The sequence below is a fragment of the Callospermophilus lateralis genome, unplaced genomic scaffold (assembly GCF_048772815.1).
Source record: "Callospermophilus lateralis isolate mCalLat2 unplaced genomic scaffold, mCalLat2.hap1 Scaffold_143, whole genome shotgun sequence".
Taxonomy (NCBI): Eukaryota; Metazoa; Chordata; class Mammalia; order Rodentia; family Sciuridae; genus Callospermophilus; species Callospermophilus lateralis.
The window spans coordinates 2013626-2035173 of record NW_027512573.1 but is presented as its reverse complement, the minus strand read 5'-3'; the positions used below and the strand labels follow the sequence as shown (position 1 = coordinate 2035173).

The 21548-nt window shown below is 35.2% G+C and overlaps 1 pseudogene; it reads right to left on the bottom strand.

Annotated features, from left to right (window-relative positions):
• The window catches only part of LOC143382676 (C-type lectin domain family 4 member A-like), a 45386-nt pseudogene that overhangs the window by 18221 nt on the left and 5617 nt on the right, over window positions 1-21548 (bottom strand).

Here is a 21548-nt window from a genome sequence, read left to right as displayed (position 1 = left end):
CACAGACATTTTCTTCCTCCTGCTTGGGTTTTGACATCCCATGCCAGGTCCTCCACTGCCAGCAAGAATTCCTTCTGTCCCTTGCTTACATGATGAGTTTCAACAATGGACTCTACACAGAGATACCCCCTTTACCCTGACTGGTCTCTGAAACCCACACAGGTTTCCCTCTCCAAGGATTCCCTCCTCACCCCACTTAGGCACTGAATCCCAACCAACATTGGAAATAACACTGTTGAGGGGTGTCTACTCACCGCTCCCAGATGCTGAGATTCCATGCCAGGCAGGCCCTCTATAGGGATTTATTCCTCACCCAAAAGGGAGCTCTGACTTCTCACAAAACTGACTTCATGCATGGATGACTTCCCAATCCTGCTTAAGTTACATTCCCCATGTCTCACCACACCACCACATAGATGGCCTCTTCTCACAGTCTGACATCTCACACCAGCCTTCCCCTATGGGGACACCTCCTTAATTCTCCTGTCCTCTGCTACTCTGCTCTGGGCCACTGCCACTTGTGGACAGCCTCCTCACCATGCTCAGGCTCTGAGTATACACACCAGAAGACACTCCACCACCATTATGAGATTTTCTTCACTTTTTATTGGCTCAAATACCACTGTGAGGCCAAACCCCTTCATTGTCACTTTTCCTTGCTTGAGCCTAAGACCCTGTGCTACATTTATCCCACCTGCTCACCTCATCCTACAGCAAACACCTATTTTGCCCTGACCCATATAGTGCTTAATTTAGGCCAAATAATTAATAGGGAAAGGGTGCTACAATACAAAGGAATCTTATGTTCTCTGCAATTAATTTTGGAACTTAACAAAATACAAGCATTTAGATAGTTGTACAAATACACACCCTCCTCCTAATAATAATAACTGATTCAAGAGGCTTTCTAATCCATGTTCCTTAAACATAATAGCTTTCTAAAGTTATGTCTCTCTCCCTAGAATAACTCACATTGAAAATAGATTACATTGTGTTCAAAACAACCCCAAAGCTTTATAATATTTATTTCCCACACACAGAAAATGTAAACTTAAACATCTACTTAAAGTTCGCTATAACTTGACTTGGATCCTTTCTGAATTTTTTCTCATCCTGGAACACAGGTGGGAGGCATAGTGAGGAGGATGTCCACACATATAGTGTCCCACAGCACAGTACCAGGGTATAAGAGGATTGAGAAAATAGCCACAATCATTGAGTGGCTCCTTGTAAGCTGAACTGTGCAGTAGCATCTTCAATTTGGATCAAGTGCATATTATATTCACTCTGATCTATTGACCAAAGATGTCACTTGGATAAACCTGTGAAAGGGCAGAAAAAGACACTCCATCCATAGGAATACATAGCATCAAAGCTTAATCCTTTCTCAGAGAAGGATATAAACACTTGGGAATGGTGATGCAATCTATACCCAAACCCTTTAAATTATAGAGCCAATGGATCTCTTAGACAGTGATCTTCAAAATGGAGCACTCTGATTTTTTAAAAAAACAAGAAACACTAAAGCATAAAGATAAAATATTGAAACTTCTATTTATTTATATTTCCTTATGATTTTGAGAAAAATAAACTTCAATGATATCTTATGGATAGTATTGAATGCTTGTCATATAAGTTACATGACCTATCATGAAAGCATGGAAGTTCATAAGAAATTGATGGTGTACCTTATTTGTTATTTGCTACGTGTTGCCTCATGACCTTTTTGCAAATAACAGTGTGCTATATAGATTTTGCTCCTTTTCGAGTACTGTGAATAGTTTCCCAATGGTATGTTAATTAGCACATATTTAGTTAAGCACACAAGCAATGTACACACAACTCATGCTCTCTGAGCAAAGAAAATTTTCTAAAAATAAATGAGAAGGCAACTACATTATAAAAGAAAGATATACTATTCAGGCACAAATCAGAAAACTGATAACAGGAAGAAATGTTATTGCCACATTGTGATTTTTCTTTTGCCAAAAAAAGAAGTAAGAATATGGTTTATCTACCTGATTTTTTTGAAATGCTAAAAATGAAGGGTTTTATTTGAGTACTGTCTCAAAGCTCTGCATAGCATAGGAAACAATCAACAGAATAAAGATACAACCTATAGAATTGGAGGAAATATTTCCAATTATTTCTCTAAAAAGAAATTACTATCAGAATATATAAGGAATAAAAAAAACACAACAACAAAAATACAAATTATGTAATATAAAAATGAGCAATCTGAATACATATTTCTTAAAAGAAGAAATACAAATTATCCCGTACATATAAGAAAAAAAATTCAATGTCATTAACCATCAGCAAAATGCAAATCAAAACCACAATGAAAAATCACCTCACCCTAGTCAAAATGGTTATTGCTAATAAAGCAAAAAATAAAAAAATCACAGTGAGGATTCGTAGAAATTATATACTGCTTATACACTGCTGGTGGGAATGTAAATTAGTACAACCATTATGGAAAAAGTATAAAATTTCCTCAAAAAAATAAAAATAAATTCATAAATATGATCCAACTATCCCACTTCTAGGTATATATTTTAAAAAGTGCAAATGTCATTCTAAAGAAATAAACTTCACTCTTACGTGCACTACTCAACAATAGTCAGAATACAAAATCAGATAAGGTGTCCATCACCAGATAAATGGATAAAGAAATTTTAGCATATATACATAATTGAATATTGTTCACTAATATGAAAAATGAGATTTTGTCACATTGTAGCAATGTGAATGAAACTGAAAAATATTAAGTGAAAAACGTCAGGTACAGAAAGACAAACACTGCATATTCTCCATACATAGCTAAAAATTGATTTCATAGAAGTAAATAATATAGTAGTTACAAGACTCTAGGAAGGAGGTTCTGAAAGCAGAAAGTTTATGGGTACAGAGGACCTATAGTACAGTGGGATCACTACAGTTAACAGCAATGAACTGAGTATTTTCACATAGCTGGTAGAGAGTATTTTGAATATTTCCAACACAAAATGATAAATGTTTGAGATGATGCATATGCTAATTATTCCAGTGTGATCTTTGCACATAATATACATGTATTGAAGTATCTCACTTTGCCCCATAAAAATCTGTTGATATTAAATAAAAAACAAATATTTAGCTCGGCATGGTGGCACATACCTGGTACCTCAGCTACTCAGGAGGATGAGTCAGAAAGATCACAAGTTCAATGCCAATATGAAAAAAATTAGTAACATACTGTCTCAAAAAAATAAAAAGTTCTGAATAAGTCACTCAGATATAGAGAAATTGCCTAACATGTGCAAGGCCCTGGGTTCCATCCTTCCTAATAAAATAACGTTTTTAAATCAGCAAGTAGAACTTTATGAGATCCCTGTTCTACAGAACAGCTATAATGAGCATATTGAGAATAATTGAGGTAATTTGAATATAATATAATGCACAATATTAGAAAATAACTTGTTAAGTTTTCTAAGAGTGTTAATGGTATTATAATTTTGTAGAGGAATAAAAATTTTAAAGGATGTATACTGAAGTATTTGGGGGTAAGATGTCATACATAAAACATATTCTCAGATGATACAACAAATACTATTTATGTAATTGGCCAAAACATTAACAATTCTTAGATATAAATGTTGGTTATGTGGAAGTTAATTATTCCATTCATTCAACTGCTGTTTGAAACTATTCATGATAAAAAGTTGAGGGTTAAAAACCCAGGCATCTGTTGACATAGGCTTGAATGGAGTTAAAATTTATATGACTTATAATGGAAAAAAAAGATTACTAGTCAATAATTTAATTTAAAATTCATCTAAAGATAATGACCCTGAAAATTTGAGAAAGGGAAATGGAAAACCACTTCAAAGTATTACTCCCAAAATCCAACTAGATTGAGATTTCCCAGGAGGAAAATGCCCTCTAAAAACATACTTATGAATAAAAAAAAAATTAAATGTACTAAAAGAAACTTTACTCCCAACAGAAAATCCACAGGCACGTTAGAAAAAGTAGAAATATATGAAAATGACAGAAAGATTAATAATGTTAAATTATTTAAGATAAGCAAGAAAAGAAGATAGCAGAGCAGAACAAGGTAGCAAGCAGCAACTCCTCTGCAAAAGAAATGAAATAACAATTGACCATAGAGGTGGGTGGCAGAGAAAATACTCTAAAACTCAACATTGGACAACTTAATACTTGGGCAACATGGAATTATATTATTGGATCAAAGAATAAGGAATTAATTCATTTATCCAGAAGCTGACTATGGTAGGGCCATGGGAAGGAGTAACAAAGGCAAACTCACAAGCCTACTTCCTTAAAAACATATAAAGAAAGACGCACAGAGTTAAAAAGTGATAGAAGCATCAAGGCAGTCAAGGACACTGCACAATTCAGCTTAACTTGCTGGCAGAAAATGGTGCTAGGAAGGAAAGCCATTTTATGGAGACCAAATCTAGACTTAGAAGTAACTAAATCTATAGAGCATCTCCCCATATACAATTACAAATAAAAACATAGACAATGCCTCAGAAGTGGGTTGTCCCAGTAATCCACATAGAAGGACCTTGTAGATGGATCACAGTTGGAAAGGGGTTACCAAAACCCCTTCCCCTCATCACACACCAGGGACATGATGTGGAGACCTCTGAAAATATGATACTGGAATAAACTTTTCCACATTGATGGGTCTTTTGGTCATGGCAGTGAAAAAGTTAACTAAAATAGACATTGTTCATAAATTTTATTCTCCATAGCTATTTTCATAAAACATTTATAACATTAAAATTAGATATAAATAGCTGTATGTATAGATATAAATATATAATTACCTTCAAAAATATTGAAATACCATAAATGAAGCTTATCACAATTATCTCCCAATATAAGCTTTAACTTTTAAAACATGTTTATAATACTAGTATACCTATGTTTCTTTTATTCCTCACTGCCTTTTATTTGTGTCTATCAGGTACCAAACAATATTGGGAATCAAGAGGAAAAAAATAAATACAATTCCTGTTCTAGAAGAGATGAGTTATAATAAAGATGCATGTGAACAAATAATTTCAGTACAATGGAAGAGGTGCAATATCATGCTACATTTTATGCAATTGTGGCGAGAGAGAGAGAAGGAAGAGACTGTTTCCATTTGAGCTTACCAGGAAAAGGAAGAAGGACTTGTGACAAAATTCTAGAGCACAGAAAGGAGATTTTCTGCAACACTGGCAAAGTATATGAATAGTATTTAAGTCATGTAGTCATTTGAGGTAGAAAGACTAGAAGGTTCAAAGGCACTGAAATAATGCAGCATTTGATTGCTTCTGAATGTCTGAAATATTAAGATGAACATGGAAAGTCCACTTTTTGTAATGAAGGCACAGAGGTAGGCCACAATCAGTTCATTATTTATTATCTTTTACACTAACATAGTGACATTTTAGATACAGAGGGATAAAAGAAGCATAGGTATACTAGTATTATAAACATGTTTTAATAGTTAAAGCTTATATTGGGAGTAAACATTTATTTATCCTTCCTATGTCTGTGTTCCTCATGTATAAGACACATAAAACCATATTACTTCCCTTGAAGTGCTGTGAGAAGATTAAATGAGACAATTCATACAAAGCACTTAACTAGTGTCTAACAAATACCCACTGATCAAAAAAATATAGGATGAGGAGGCAGTTGGTTTTTGGTTTCATTTTTTTTTTTGTTTGTTTGTCGGGGGTTTGTTGTTCATTTTGTTTGTTTTGTTTTGTTTTATTTCTAAATTTTTTTAAACTTTTTCCACATTTTTTTATTAGTATATTACAATTGTACATAATGGTGGGATTTGGGAACAAATTCTGTTCCAAAATTTTAGAAGCAGGTACAGTCTCAGATTCCATAGACAAAGTACCTACAGAGACTTCTTTGTTTTTCCTTTTAAACATTTCCATTCTTCAGGAAGTTTAAACAAGAGTTTCTACAGTTGCTGCTAGAGGGAGCATGTCCTCTAGTGGTCACATGCAATCAGGCAGCCAGATGCAACAGCCACCCAGAGTGCTCAAATGACATTTCTTTCCAACTATAGGCGCAGAGGCAAAACACACCTAAGAACCAGGAAAATAATGAACAGCAAACAAAAGCATCAATAGTAGACCTATAGTGCACTATTTTGTTTAATTGAAAACATGATACTATCACTAGATTAACAGGGCAAAATATGAGATCACGTTGGACCATTATTTTACTGCCCGCAATATGTGTATATTACACCTCTTAAAAAAAAAATGCTCCCTATACATCCTGTGTTCTTCACAGGGTAATAAAGTGATAATTTTTGAAATAAATCTAAGACCACAAAATCACTGTGAAAACCATTATAAGCCTATACATCCCTAGGCTTATGGACCTATAAATATATATAATTCTCATTTAGTATTTCTTTCTCAAAAGAAAATGTAATTGATGGGAAACTCCTGGGTATAAGCTCATACCTACATATTTTCTTCTAGAAAAATTAAGAATCAATAAAAGAGATAGTTTTCATAAGTCTACAAAAAAAGAACCATGAGTAAAATATGACGCAGTATAAGCCAGTAATAGTTCAAATGAGACTGTAAGATATCAAATTTACCACAAGTAAATTACATCATACCTAATGTTCCTTCCCCAGACCCAACAGTCAATGTGTCCAAATAAAATCTTTTTTTTTTATCCTGGTTACCTGGCCTGCTTATTTAGACAGGCTCAGGAGCACTGCAATGAGATTTCCTGCACTATGACAAAAGCATTGGTTCTTTTATTTTCCCAAACTATTCTGAGAATAATGACCTGATAAGGTGTTTTTAAATATAATTGTAATTCATGATCAACTGGTAAGACTTATGAAAAATGATGTATAAAGATTCCTCCGAAATTCAGAAAACAAATAACTACTGATGAGAAACTGCAAATCATCCCAGTTTTTAGTCTTTACATTGAAAAATATCAGAGAATGTCTACTATTATTTAGATCTAGTGAATGTCTCACAAAATGCTCATATTAGGTGATGTAGCAATGTTCAAAGGTGGAGAGATTGGGCCATGAGAACTGTAAGCCTTCAGCAGATTAATTCATTTCATGAATTAATCATTTGAATGGACTACTAGGTGGTAACTAGGCAGATAGGGTGTGGCTAGAGGAAGTTGGTCACTGGGGGCATGGCCTTGGGGATTATATCGTGTCCCAGGTTCCCAAAGCTGAGATCTTTCCTCCACAATGCCCTTCTGCCATAATATTCTGACTCCTCTCAAGCTCAGAGGATTGGAGTCCATGAATTTAGCCCTCTGAAACTACTACCCCAAAATAAAAATTTCCACCTCTTATTTGTTCTTGTCAGATACTTCAATCAAATCAATGAATATCTACCATAATAACAATTAAATTTTCATTTGGCAGACAATGACAAATAACTTTCATAATAGTTTACTATGTGATCATGAATAGATAACTAAAAATTCAAAAATTGGGTGACATTCAAACAAAGCTTATTCCATTTCTATCTACCATGTAAAAAAAAACCAAAATTTGGATTGTGGCTCAGTGGCAGAGCACTTGCTTAGCATGTGTGAGGCACTGGGTTCGGTTCTCAGCACTGCATATCAATAAATAAAATAAAGGTTCATTGACAACTAAAAAAAATAATAATATTTTTTTAAAAGAGACCCAAATTTATTAGTCTGTATTATCAGTTTGAAAATTAGAACTAGAATTGATGAAGTCCATCTCATTCTAACAATATTATTTGATTAGTGGTATATCAGATTGCATTTTTTTAAATTCCCATTCATCTTGCTAACAGATAGATTTCAAATAGAATTTCATTTTATTGGTAATGTTTTATCAAAATTTGTAGTAAGTTTTGAGGTGTCCAATCTGTATACTGATAATACTTGTAACAATAAGGCAATCTAAGAAATTGTGTAAACTTAAACCCTAATGCCCAAAGGAAATGAAAATTTTTAAATATGTACTTATGTTTATATTTAGTGGATAAGTGAAGTTTGACATAAATATTAGTCCATGGGGTAAAAGAATGTAAAACATCTAACCACTAAACAAAACACATTTTTTTTCCAGAGGTAAAATCCTTTATCACCAACAGAACGAGCAGGAACCAGAATAACAGCATTTTCACTATGGTTCTTTTAATGAATCATGGGAGTTAACACTCTGTTATGATTTCTAGACACTGGGAGATAACCATTATAATGTCAGTATTTATACTGTTCAAGAAGTTGAAATCTTTACTTCTATAACATGATGAAATATTTTAGATATAAAATTGCATAAGAGGCTACATGTTTTTTTTAAATTCTTTTTAGGGGTTGACAAGCAAAAAACTTCCTGGGACCAGTGATCCAGGCAGCCTACTTATTTGGAGGTGGGGAGGACATACCTGCGATTGAACTCAGGAGCACTCATCCACTGAGCCACATGCACAACCCTATTTTGTATTTTATTTAGAGACAGGGTCTCACTGAGGTGCTTAGAGCCTCCCAGTTGGTGAGGCCGTCTTTGAACTCACAATTCTCCTGTCTCTGCCTCCCAAGCTGCTGGAATTACAGGCATGCACCAACTCACCTGGCTCAATTGTTTGTTAATTTGGGTCAAAATGGAAATGATATGTTTGAAATTTTACTTTTTTCATTAGAATAATTTGAAAGGATGTTCTTAAAATCTGAGCAATTTCCATTGCCAATCTAATATTGTACAGCAATTTTATTTTATGTTTATCTGGAATTGAAATTTTTATGTTGAACAATCTGGTTAATCATAACTTTAGGTTGGATATATTTAGTGAATACATTGACAAATAGATTTGGAATTAGATCCTTCTCTGTCCCATTTCAGAACAAAATTGCCATTTGCTACTTTGCAGGGCAATATTATCTAAAACTCTATTTGTTATACCAGCAGTGCCTGCGAAATGTCAAGGGAAGATTAGCTTTTTAGAATCATGGTTTCATTACAAACAGTCAGTTACATTGTTGTTTGGCCAAAGAACCTTGATGTTCTGGTAAAACTATGGGTCCAGGAAAGCAGAGAAACCAACATTTGCATTTTCTTGCAACATATTCTCACCAAACACATGTACACACACACACACACACACACACACACACACACACACACACACACACAAAGAGGAAATTCCAACATCTCATAGAAATACAAAGAATCTTCTGTCTTCTTTTCACTTCTCACAGGTTTCTCCATAAAAGCAGAGTAGTGAATTAATTACTTCTTAAATAACAATAGTTTTGATATCTTTCTAGGTTACATTTCTTCACTTGGAAGAATAACAGCCATCAGACCACTATGTGCATTCACATGCTCTCCCTTGGACTTTTTGCCCTTCATAGAGTGTGAGACAGACCATGATTCTGAATGCAGTTTTCTCAACTTGACACAGATAAAGTTACCAGAAGTGTATTTTGGAGTAGGACAACCTCAACCTGATCAACTGGACTAATAATAAAGTTGGTATTTGGGTTGGAGTTAGATGTTATTAACTGGTGACCTTAAGCAAAACTGAAAGGATTTTGTGCATTGAATAAAGAGTGGGAACAATCTGAAAATTATGAGAATTGTTATAAACAATTTCCAGAGGTTACTTGAACAAAGTACATGTAGGTACATGCTAACAGTTATTGACATCAAGAAGACTAGAGAAAGAATTGCTTTGGGGGACGTATCTAAAGCCTGATATAAATAGGCAAGTTTATAAATATTTTGACAAAATCCAAGGAGAAATTTTATTTCACACACATTAGCTTTGAGCTCAACCCTGAGTTGTCTCTGAAAAAGGAAAAGTGTAGGTAAGCATTGTAAACCTTTACCTATGCCCTTCACTGAAGTAGGTTAGAGTTGAATGATATATGTGAAATTTAGACAGTCTTTTGTCATATTTGTCACCTGCAAAATGGTAAGTCACTATGAAGAAATAAAAAGGATGAGAATCCACCAGTTCTTTTGCTGTGGAGCCTCATGCCATCTATTTGAGCCAAGCCAGCTTACCTCCCACACCAACCACTCTACTTTCCTATGAAAGCCAATGAAGACTATACTGAATTATGCTAGTGCATAACAACTTATCTCATTTGTTTGTTTGAATGCCCATTTACTTATGTCACATTCCCCACTATAATTTAGCTCTATATTCTAGAGCAGAGAGTCTATTTTTCTGCATAAATTTATTACAAACACATAGAGGTGTGACTGTCACAAAGTCATCAATTGTTGACTCACTGGATGTCTGGCCTCCTTTATTTTGACAACCTTGAAAGCAAGCACACAGGTTATTTTGAGTTTTTCTAAGTATTTCTGACTGCACCTCAGTATTTATGTATAAAAGTTAAAGTCAGCATACTTTAGTGATACATGCATACCCATGATTATAGCAACTCAATTCACAATAGACAAGTTAGGGAATCAGCCTAGGTATCCATCAACATATGAAAAGATGAAGAAAATGTGGTTTGTGGGGGGACTGGAGATTTAAATTTGGGGTGCTTTACCACTGAGCTACATACACCCCTCTTTTTGAGACAGTCTCTCTAAGTTGCTCAGGTGGAAATTGAATTTGCAATCCTCCTGCCTCATCCTCCCAAGTCACTGAGATTACAGACACATGTGCACCACCATACCCACTTCACAAGAGTTGTATTCAGTCATAAATAATAATGAAATATGGCATTCACAGAAAAATGGATAAAATGTAAAGCATTATGTTAAGTTAAATAGTCAGTCTTAGGAAGTCAATAGTCAAATATTTTCTCTGATATGTGAAAAGTAGAAAAGAAAAAAGAAAAAAGAGGGGGAGTGGAAACTCATAAAAATATAGACCAATAGAGTAGAGGAAGTGGAATAAGGGAGGGAAGAGAGGAAGCAAAGGGAAGGTAAAGGAAAGGCAAGAAGATCACAAATTTGAGTAGAGTTTGGGCAATTTAACAGGAACCGATCTCAAAATACAAGAAAAGAGATTAGGAATATAAGAGTGGTGCAGCACCCCTAGGTTCAGTCCTCAGTACAACATAAATAAATATATAAATAAATACTTTTTATAGTGGTAGCTATAGAAAAAAATTTAGAATGAATAACAATAAATGGGACACTTTAAACATTTAGGATTTTTAAAATATTTTAAAAATTTTTTAAAAGTTAACTTTTTTTGTTCATGAATGTGCACATTAAACAATACTTGTTATCTCTTGGGTCCTGACATGACTAATCAAATCTTAAATTGACTGTTGAAAGATAGAAAAAGAGCAATAAAGGGAGGAAGATGAATCAAGAAAACCAAACAAGTTTGCCTTGTTTATTTTTGCTTATTCTGCTTTGGCATGCTTTGCAACAAACTACGTTGAGATTATCTTTGTTTCACTTGATTTGGCATTTTATTAGAGAATAAAGATTCTAGTCATCTTGGAAGGACTATAGTCCTTGAGGTCAATATTGACATCAGAAATCAATAAAAATATTGGGCAGAGATCAATAAAAAATTTTAATCCTCCCTCCTTGGATAAAGGGAAGCCTGAAATGGTTTAAGTTCAGATGCAGGCTTCATGAATTCTCTGCCACTACTCAAGGACTTTGAGATCCTGACTCAATAATATACAAGTTGCAGAATGTAGATTCTTTTTCTATATTAACATCAAAAATATCTCCATGTACTTAAGGAAGCAGTCTTGAATATATGGAAATCTATTATGGATAAATGAACACTGAACTCATAATATTGGGTTATAAAAAGAAATTTATATTTGGTCTTCATCCTCAGTTCTTGGCACAGAGCTTCTAATACCTTAAAACTTTCTGGGCCATAAATGTGATAAAAGCATTTTTTTTACAATACTTGGGTTTTCCACCCCAAATTCCTAAAATAGCATAGGAGCAAAAAGATGAAAGTAGCCTATTTTTTTATTCATAACATGTCCCTTTCAACCATGCCTAAACTTAGGCCAATTATGTGACTCTTGATGGTCCTCAACATAGTTCTAGAATGGGAACTGCTTGCCAGAGAAACCAATCATGTGAGTGGACAGTTGAAACATTCAATCCCACCCAGGGAGGGAAAAGGACTGGAAACCAAGTGCCATCACCAACAGTCAATGATTTAATTAAACAGACTTTCATAACTGGACCTGCATAAAAAGTGGACTTGAACTCAGCAGGGCACTTGTAGTGATGGGATAGTCATAGCTGTGGTACATGATGAAACAGACTGAGAAAAAGAAACCAGAACGTTTCTCCCATGGTTGCTTTGAGATAAAATAAATCATAAGGGGAGATGGAGGAAGTGGTTATAACATGTTGCTATATTTTTTCCAGTTCCCCTTAGAGATGAAAATAAACTCAATGATTATTTGTTTTATTAAATAAACTCAGTGATTATTATCATCTAGCTGTGCAGGAAGAGAAAACATTCTCCTCAGCTCTGTTTAGGACAAGTAAATTAAAGAGGTCTTGACTTCCTTACCCCTTTCCAATTTAACCTTCTCTATTGGTGTTCTCTAAGACATAGGTATAGGCAACAATTTTCCAGGTAGGACTAAAACCTGGATATACAAAAGCAACACTGACAATAGGTTATATCCAACTAAAAAACTCTACACAGCAAAGGAAAAATCAACAGAGTGAAGAGATGATCTACACAAAGGAAGAAAATCTTTGCCAACTGTTAATCTCACAGATGGTTGTTATCTGAACTATAGAAGGAACAAAAAACACTTAAGAACAACAAAATACAGTAAATCCAAATAAAAATGGGTATATGATCTTAATACTCACTTCTCAAAAGAAAAATACAAGTGACCAATAAATGTATTTTAAAATGCTCAATGTCTGGGGCTGGGGATGTGGCTCAAGTGGTAGCGCGCTCGCCTGACATGCGTGTGGCCCGGGTTCGATCCTCAGCACCACATACAAACAAAGATGTTGTGCCCACTGATAACTAAAAAATAAATATTAAAATTCTCTCTCTCTACCTCTCTCTACCTCTCTCTCTCTTTAAAAAAATGCTCACTGTCCTTAGCCATGAGGAAATGCAAACCAAAACTGAAATGAGATACAATCTCACCCCATTATTATCAAATGACTATTTTCAAAACAACAAAAACTAACAAATGCTGATGAGGCCATAGAGAAAAGGGAACTCTTATATACTTATGGTAGAAATGTAAATTGGTACAATCACTATAAAAAACAATATAGAGATTGCTCAAAAAAATGAAATTTGAACTAAAATATGATCAATAAAACTTACTCCTGGTATATAGCCAAAGGAAATGAAGTCAGCATACATAAGAGACACCTGCATGCACTATTCACAATGGTTGAAGTGTGCAATCAGCCTAGGTTCCCATTAACCAACAGATGGATGAAGAAAATACACACACACACACACACACACACACACACACACACACACACACAATGGCGTATTATTTAGTCATAAAAAAGAAAGATGTCCTGTAATTTTTGGCAAAGAAGCAACAGGAGGAAATCATGGTAAGCAAAATAAGCCAGACATAGGAAGACATATATTCTCCTATTTAGAAAATGGCATTAAAAAACTTGGCCTGAATATAAAATTGTGATTACTAGCAACTGGGAAGGCTGCTGGGATGGAGGGTGTATAAGAAGAAAATATGGATATGATCAGTGCAGGTTGTATGGGCTTAAGAAAATATCACAGTGAATCCTATTAATATGCTTCATTAATGTGTTGATTAAAAATTGATATTTTTGAGGAAAATTTAGAATTAAAGGATAAAATAACTGAAATAAAGTACTCAATGACTGATTTCAAAACAAATTAGGCTGTGAAACCCGGACAAGTCAAAATACATAGAGGCATAATATAGATCCTGTGGGCACAGTTGCTAAGTTTGAAGGTTCCAGGAACTGTGCCCTTTAAATATGACCAATCCTGCCAATGATCTGTCCTCCCAGAACCAGTTCCCTGAATGGAAGGTTTTTTTGGACAACAGCAACCCAATGAGAACAAAAACCCCAAAGCTCAGTTCTGGTCTTATTCTTGGAGGCTGGTCTCCAGGAAAGAGTATGGGAATGCTGCTTCAGAGTACCATCCTTGCAACAGAAAACATCTTGCAGGTGTCCAAGTTCCTGCAGGAACTGCAGCAGTAAACCCTGGGCCTGGGTTCAGAAGGTGAGCAGAGGAAATGAATGCACATCCCCGAGGTTGCTGCACCAAGTCCAGACTGAAGCACTTCCGTGAAGCTGAGGATCTGTAGTGCCACCTGCCCTGCTTTTCTGTTCTGCACCTTCCCCATAAGCAGTCTTAGGTACTGGTGGGCTGTGACAATGTCCCTTTACACACAGCATCACAATTCTTCCGGGTCCTTGAACAATGACTGTGTGACCCAACTTAATGAATCCACCTGTTGGTGAGAATCCTGGCAGAATATAACACCAAGAATTTTGTGACACAGAGCTAAAATTGTTTGCAAAAGGGGAATGTCTCACAAAGCCCTTCTGGCTACCAGAGTAAGCTGCAGTTTATTTGGCATGGAATACTTGATCTGGTTGTGAAAAGATGTCAGCACAAACATGGATGGGGGACTGTCCTGCACAAGGAAGTCTGACAAGATGCTCCTTTATATTTTCCACATTATCTAAATGAGGCTTCAGGTTTTCCCTGCATGGAAATTTTAGTATTACAATGAAATAAAGTCTTACTATCTGTCACTAGCACATGCTTCTTTAGGATATCTCGGAGAATGTTGCTTCTGAAAACCAATTTTTAGAAAATTTGTTAGAAAAACAGCTTTACCTCGTGAATCTAATAGACTGTACACATCTAGTGTCCTCAATTTTTTGGTAGGAAGTCAGCCCCTCTACTAACATCTGCAAACACTATTCTGTGCCCTGAATTACAAAGCACTAAAAAGCTAGGAAAAAAAAACAATTTTGAGTGCTGGAGTTGAGACTCAATCCTCAGCACCACATAAAAATAAATAAGATAAAAGTATTATGTCCATCTACAACTAAACAAATCTTTTTACATAAATAAAAGAATTTTGAATTATTTTACACAATGAAGTGATAAATATTTGAGGAGACACATATATTTAAGTTGATTTAAGCAGTATACTATGCACACATATATTGAAACATTATAAGGTACCCCATAATTGCATACAATTTGATGATTTATGCATCAGTTAAATAAGAATTTTATTTAAATTTTTTAAAATTAAATATTCTCCTTGGTTTGTTTTTTTAATATTTTGTTTTTTAGTTATAGTTGGAAAAAATACCTTTATTTTATTTATTTTTATGTGGTGCTGAGAATTGAACCCCGGGCCTCACACATGCTAAGTGAGCACTCTACCACTGAGCCACATCACCAGCTCGTTAGTTTATCTTTTATAGAACTTGTGATTGTAGCTTTAAGGAGCCACCACATAACACCCCTCTCTTACCTCATCACTACCCAAATAGATGAAGGTATATGACAAGATCTCACCATTACTTCAGTACTTACAAAACCTAGAATGTATGATGTGACTTAAATGTCCAACATCAATGCATTTTCCAACACTTTTCCCTGTACTAAATATACTCAGACCGTGATAGACAACTCTTTACCTATCCTGCAGAGACACTTATTTTCTCTTTCAATCAAGACTTACTGAGTGACAACTTGGGGCAAGATACTGTGTTACCTCTGAGAACTCAACAGTGAACAAATCAAAGTCACTGGACTCAAGAATCGTATAGTATAATTGATAGAGAGGAAAAAAAATTAAAAAATTAGACACTACTGCACACATATTAAAATAGACAAACGCCACAACACTAGCAATTTCAAATGCTATCAAGAATATATAATAATAGAAGCACTCTGATTCAATGCTGATCAAAATGCAAAATGATAGCCACTTTGGAAGACAGCTTGGCAGTTTTCCACAATTCTAAGCATAGTCTTAACATGCAAGTGAATCCAAATTAATTGAAAACATGTCCAAACAAAAGCCCACACAAGAGGTCAACTAAAAACTTCATCTATAATTGTCAAACATTAGAAGCAATCAACATATACATCAATAGATGAATACACTGTGGTATAATATTTTCTGCAATGAATAAAAATGTCAACATGGAACAAAATAAAATGGAGGAATCTTAAATGCACATTACTAAGTGTAAGAAGACATATGGATAATCTGTGTAGGGTCCAACTTATGACAATCTGTAAAAGACAAAAGCATAAAAACAATAAAAACATCAATCATATCTAGGAGTTATCAGAGAGAAAGAAAAGCATAAAAGGTGACACAGAAATTTTAGGACAAGAATTATGTTCTCTATATACTGTGGTATGAATATATTCCACCTCTGTGCATATTTCTAAAAAAAAATAAATGCAGAGTTACACAAAAAGGCATGTAAAAAACAGCTTTATTTAGAATAGATAAGATAAAGAAATAATTCAAAGTTTACCAACTGGAAATTAGATAAAAAGATCATGTTACGATGAAATACAATTTCATGAAAAATTGAATCTACCAATGGAAAAACACAAACATATTGAGAAAAATAAAGTGGAAAGAAAAAGCAAACATTGTTATTTTGTTTATATGGAATTTGAGAGCTGGAAAAGCAGGAATCAGATCATTGCATTCATGAGGTTAACACGGAGAACAAAAGGCAATGATGGAAATCTTTATTGTAGATAGGCATGGTGTTTACAGGTTTACATTCACTCAATAAAATCGTGGAGCTATACTCTGAAAGTGTGTTCCTTTTACTCAAATAAACCATGACTAGATAAAATCTAGTCACTAAATGAAACGTTTTGTTGAATCCAGTAGGACTTAGTCTGACAAATAATTAGAAATTTGTCAGTCTTCACAATAAAACTTAACAGAAGGTTATACTGTGAAAACAGTCAATTCTGTGACTCAGAAAGAACTTAATTAACCATTTCCTTCTCATTGCTTTACTCTGCCATCCATGGTGTTTCTATCAATTGATAGTTCCCCTCTTGGTTACAAAATCGTGAATAGGACTCTTCACAGGACTACTAATCTGTTTTAGTCAGCTTTTTTGCTACTGTGACCAAAATATTTGACAAAAAACAATTTTGGAGGAGGAAAAGTTCATCTGGGGCTCATGCTTTCAAAGGTCTCAACCAGCTCCCATTGTTCTGGGCCTGAAGTGAAACAGACCATGAGAGAAGAAAGGTGTAGAGAAGGAAAGTGTCTCAGGACATGCTCACCAGGAAGCAGACCTCTTCCACTACAACAAAATACCAACATCAAAGGCACACCCTCAGTGACTCACCTCTTTCAGTCACACCCTACTTGCCTACAGTTGCCATTTATTTAGTCCCTAATCAGGGGATTAATGCACTGATTGGGTGAAGGCTCTCACACCCCAATTATTTCAGCTCTAAAATTTCTTTCATTGTCACACACATGAGCTTTTGGGAGTCACCTCATATCTAAACTGTAACATAATCCATGTTTCAGAATTAAAATCATCTGAATAAAATTTACATCCAAAGGGCTCTAGAGGGTTGTCAGTTGACAGCAGATCTCCACCTTCAGAGAAGTCAGCCAGCTTCAACATTATCATTTCTACAAAATGATAGTCACATGAAAATATTCTTCCTAGTACTGAACATTCTACTCAAAACCTTAGTGGCTTAAAACCATAATGTAAGGGTCTGGCGAAATGTCGGAGGGAGAGACCACCAAGTGACCAACTCATGTAATAGCAAAAGGGGTTTATTGAGGATCCAATCCAACACGCTGGGGCTCCGTGCTCACTCAAGTAGGGAGAGCAGCCCAGAGCTCAGAGCAGGGGTTGAGCAGTGCTTAAGTACACTGTTTGAGGAGGGTGGGGGCTTTGCATACATCAGAACAAATCATCATGAGGCACGGGAAAATTGAACAACAACTCTGAGACATGATTAGCACATTCATTGGTGGGAACAGGTTGTGCGGGGGTGATTGGTCACTTCTAAGTGGGGTACACATTCAAACTGATTGGTTCGGGCCCTGTATGCCTACGTGACAAGCTACACAGGGTCCCAGGTTATTAAACAACCAGAGAGTCAGTGGGAATATTTACTGGGCTGTTCGGGTATTGTCCTAACAGCTACAGGAATTTCAGGTTTTGGGGGTAGCAGAGGAACTTAACAATACCTGGTCCTTTACTTTTTAACTCAGGCCTTGCAGCTTAGAAACTTTACAATGCCCGGTCTTTTACACTTTAAATTTTACACTTTAACTTCAATTTCTTTTACCCTTACAATAACTAGTGTATTACTTCTTACATCCTTTATAGTGATTAGCACTTAGTAGGATGGTTTCTGATTATGTATTGTTCTTTAAACACAAACCTCACATAAAACCTGTTCACACACATTGATGTAAAGATGCTCTATAGAAAAATAAGTAAAAGACACTGAAACACACTCATACAACACAAAGTAGAGTGAAGAGAAGAGTTCCAGCACTGGCTAGACACAAGATAAAACATTTCACTCCTGTTCAATTACTCTCTTTACTGAGACAGTCAAAGGTATTTTGAGTAAAATGTATCTTTTTAAAATTCTGTACCATCATTATGGTACAGAAATAATATGGAGTAAACTCATTGTACATTAAGTAAAAGTCCCCCACAATTATTGTATTAGGTGCTCTGTAGGAAGTAAACTGATGAATTCCGTATGCAACACTAACATTTCCTCAAAAATGGAATAGTTGACCACATAACTAAAAGTCTATGGAATGTTTTTCATAAAGAAGAACTTATGAGCTAGCTCTAGAATAATGAATGCTAATCCAAACACATGTCCATGAAATGTATTGATTCATAAGTAGATCTTCCTCATTTCACAAACTGATCTTTGAAGATCTTTACAAAGTACATCCTTCCAGCCCCATTGCAATGATGAACGAGGATGATTTACTACAACACAAGGCTCTTCACTATGACTTGGCTCACCGGGATGCCAGAATCTGAAACAGAGAAAAAGGATGAAGTTATTCTTCCAAGACTGCTTTTAAAGGTGATAGAGTCAGTTATGGGGACAGAGGCTGGGGTGGAACTTTGTGGAAGTCAGGGTCAGATATGCCCAGAACAACCCTTCCCAATTCTCATGCAGCATCTCCTCCACCAACACCTCTCACATTTATCTTGAAAATTGTGCCCTTATCACTCATAATTTCTCATACCTCATTGCACCAAACATTTGACCAAAAGTTACCCTCGGCCTCTCCTCTAAACAAAGACCCTATTGCCAGGAGAATGTCAATCCATAAGGCTTTCTTATATGATGAAGGGAAGTCACCATGGTACCATGTATCAAAACAGGGTTTTTTTTTCCTTTTTAATGGGATGAATTTAAAGTCTGAAGAAATAGTTAAATCTCTAGATCTACTAAATCCTGTTTTCTAGGTCAAATAATATAATTTCTTAGATTCTCAGTTTGCCCATTTAAATGCTGGACCAAAAGTAACAGCACTATATATTTCACAAAGAAGATATAAGGGTCAAAGTTGTGAGTATACTAATGTATTTAAATGCCTTTAAAGATTACATAAATATGAGATATTCTAATAGTATACAAAATTAGGATTTTTGCTTTATGAGGTATATTAAATCACAATAATCCACAATGATTTTTAAAAACATAAATTTTTATTACAGAGAATAAATAGAGTTTATAAAAGCAAAGTAGAATTCACCTGGTTCTAAAGACTATTGTTGGGTGATCTTAGCTGAACTATCTATACTCTTCAAACTCGATTTCCTCATTCTTATAATAGGAAAAATATTCTGTGCCTCCTAGGCTTCTGTGATAATTTAATGAGGTAATAAAATTGATTAGCTGTGAGTGCAAGAGGACAAGAGTGAGCTGTTTTAGTTTCAGAACTGATGCTGGAACACTCTAAACTTCCTGCATGATCCAGGACCCAGGATTCCTTTATCTAATTCTGTACTCACGTGGCACTTTGGTTGTATGGGGTCTCATCAACCCATTGCCAGTGTCCTTGACCCTCTGGATCTGATAGCCCCACAAAATAAGCACCATTTTTATCCATATCCTGAGTGATTAAATCCTAAAGGAAATGAAAAAGAAGTCATAGCCTTTAGATAGCTTGAACTGAGTTGTTATTTTTTTAATTTGCCAAATTATGCTATGTACTGGTATTAATATAACAGAATAATATAACCGAAGCCCATTCTCATGTGTAAATATGATTCACCAATAAAATATTTTTTTAAAAAATTTGTTGTATTTATTTCTTCTTTATTATTTTAATTGTAAAATCTATCAGGTAACATGATAATTTGATACATATACGCAGTGTATAATGGTCAAATGGGCATAGTTAACATTTCCATATTCTTTATATTTTCTTAAAGATTTCTCTAACAACTAATTATACATGTTTAAAGGTACAGTGTTATTTTTCAACTGAACTCTTTCTGGTCATACAGAAATGAAAACAAAAGGAGACAGTTCCGGAATAACCAGATGGGGACCCCAGAACTGCAGGTCTTTGAGCACAAAAGGATCAAAGACATCATCTGTGAGCCTTAATTTTATTAAACATGGAAGCAATTCCTATCTATAATCATAATTAATTTTCATCTCAAATTCACTTTCCCCCTTTTCTTCACTGAGAAAACATACTTCAAAGTTTTGCATTAAATAAAAATCTTACAAATTTAATCATTTTACATTTATAACATCATGAATTTTTTGTACCAGAAATTGAACCCAGGAGTGCTTAACCACTGAGCCACATCCCCACCCTTTCTTATATTTCAATTAGGGACAGAGTCTCACTAAGTTGCTTAGTGCCTTGCTACATTGTGAAGGATTGCTTTGAACTTGAGATCCTCCTGCCTCAGCCTCCCAAGCCCCTGGGATGAAAGCATGCAGCATGCACCACAACACCCAGCACTTCACACATTCTTAAATTTTCATTCCTGATTGCTGATTGTGAGTCTGTTGATTTAACTTTGCCTATTCAATTTAATTTTCCTTTCTGTTAAGCAGTTGATCATTCAGAAAGCAGTTATATATTGAAATAACCAACTGCTGTTGTAGGCAGAAAGATTTTTATCTTTTCACTAACCTCCCAGGTCCTACATGTTGAATGCCACAATTTCCTTGGAGGTAGGTTAATTACACTGAAGAAGGAACTTCCCGCTAGAACTCCAAAGCAGCAGGCACCTGCAGCAAGAGCCACCACATTGCCTGACAGTAAAGGTCAAATATACAATACAATCAATCCAGCATCACACCAATTACATATAGCTTAACTCAAATCATCATCTCATTGGTTCGCTGGTCACCTTTCAAACATTCCCTCTGGCAAATGCCAGGCGTCATTCTGACCCTCCGTGGCTCTCAACAGAGTGTGTTTTATTAAATTTAAAGACCTAGGGAAATAGCATGGAAGCTGCAGCTCCCATATTCACCCATATATAACAAGGAGACACTTTTCCTCAGGTGCCA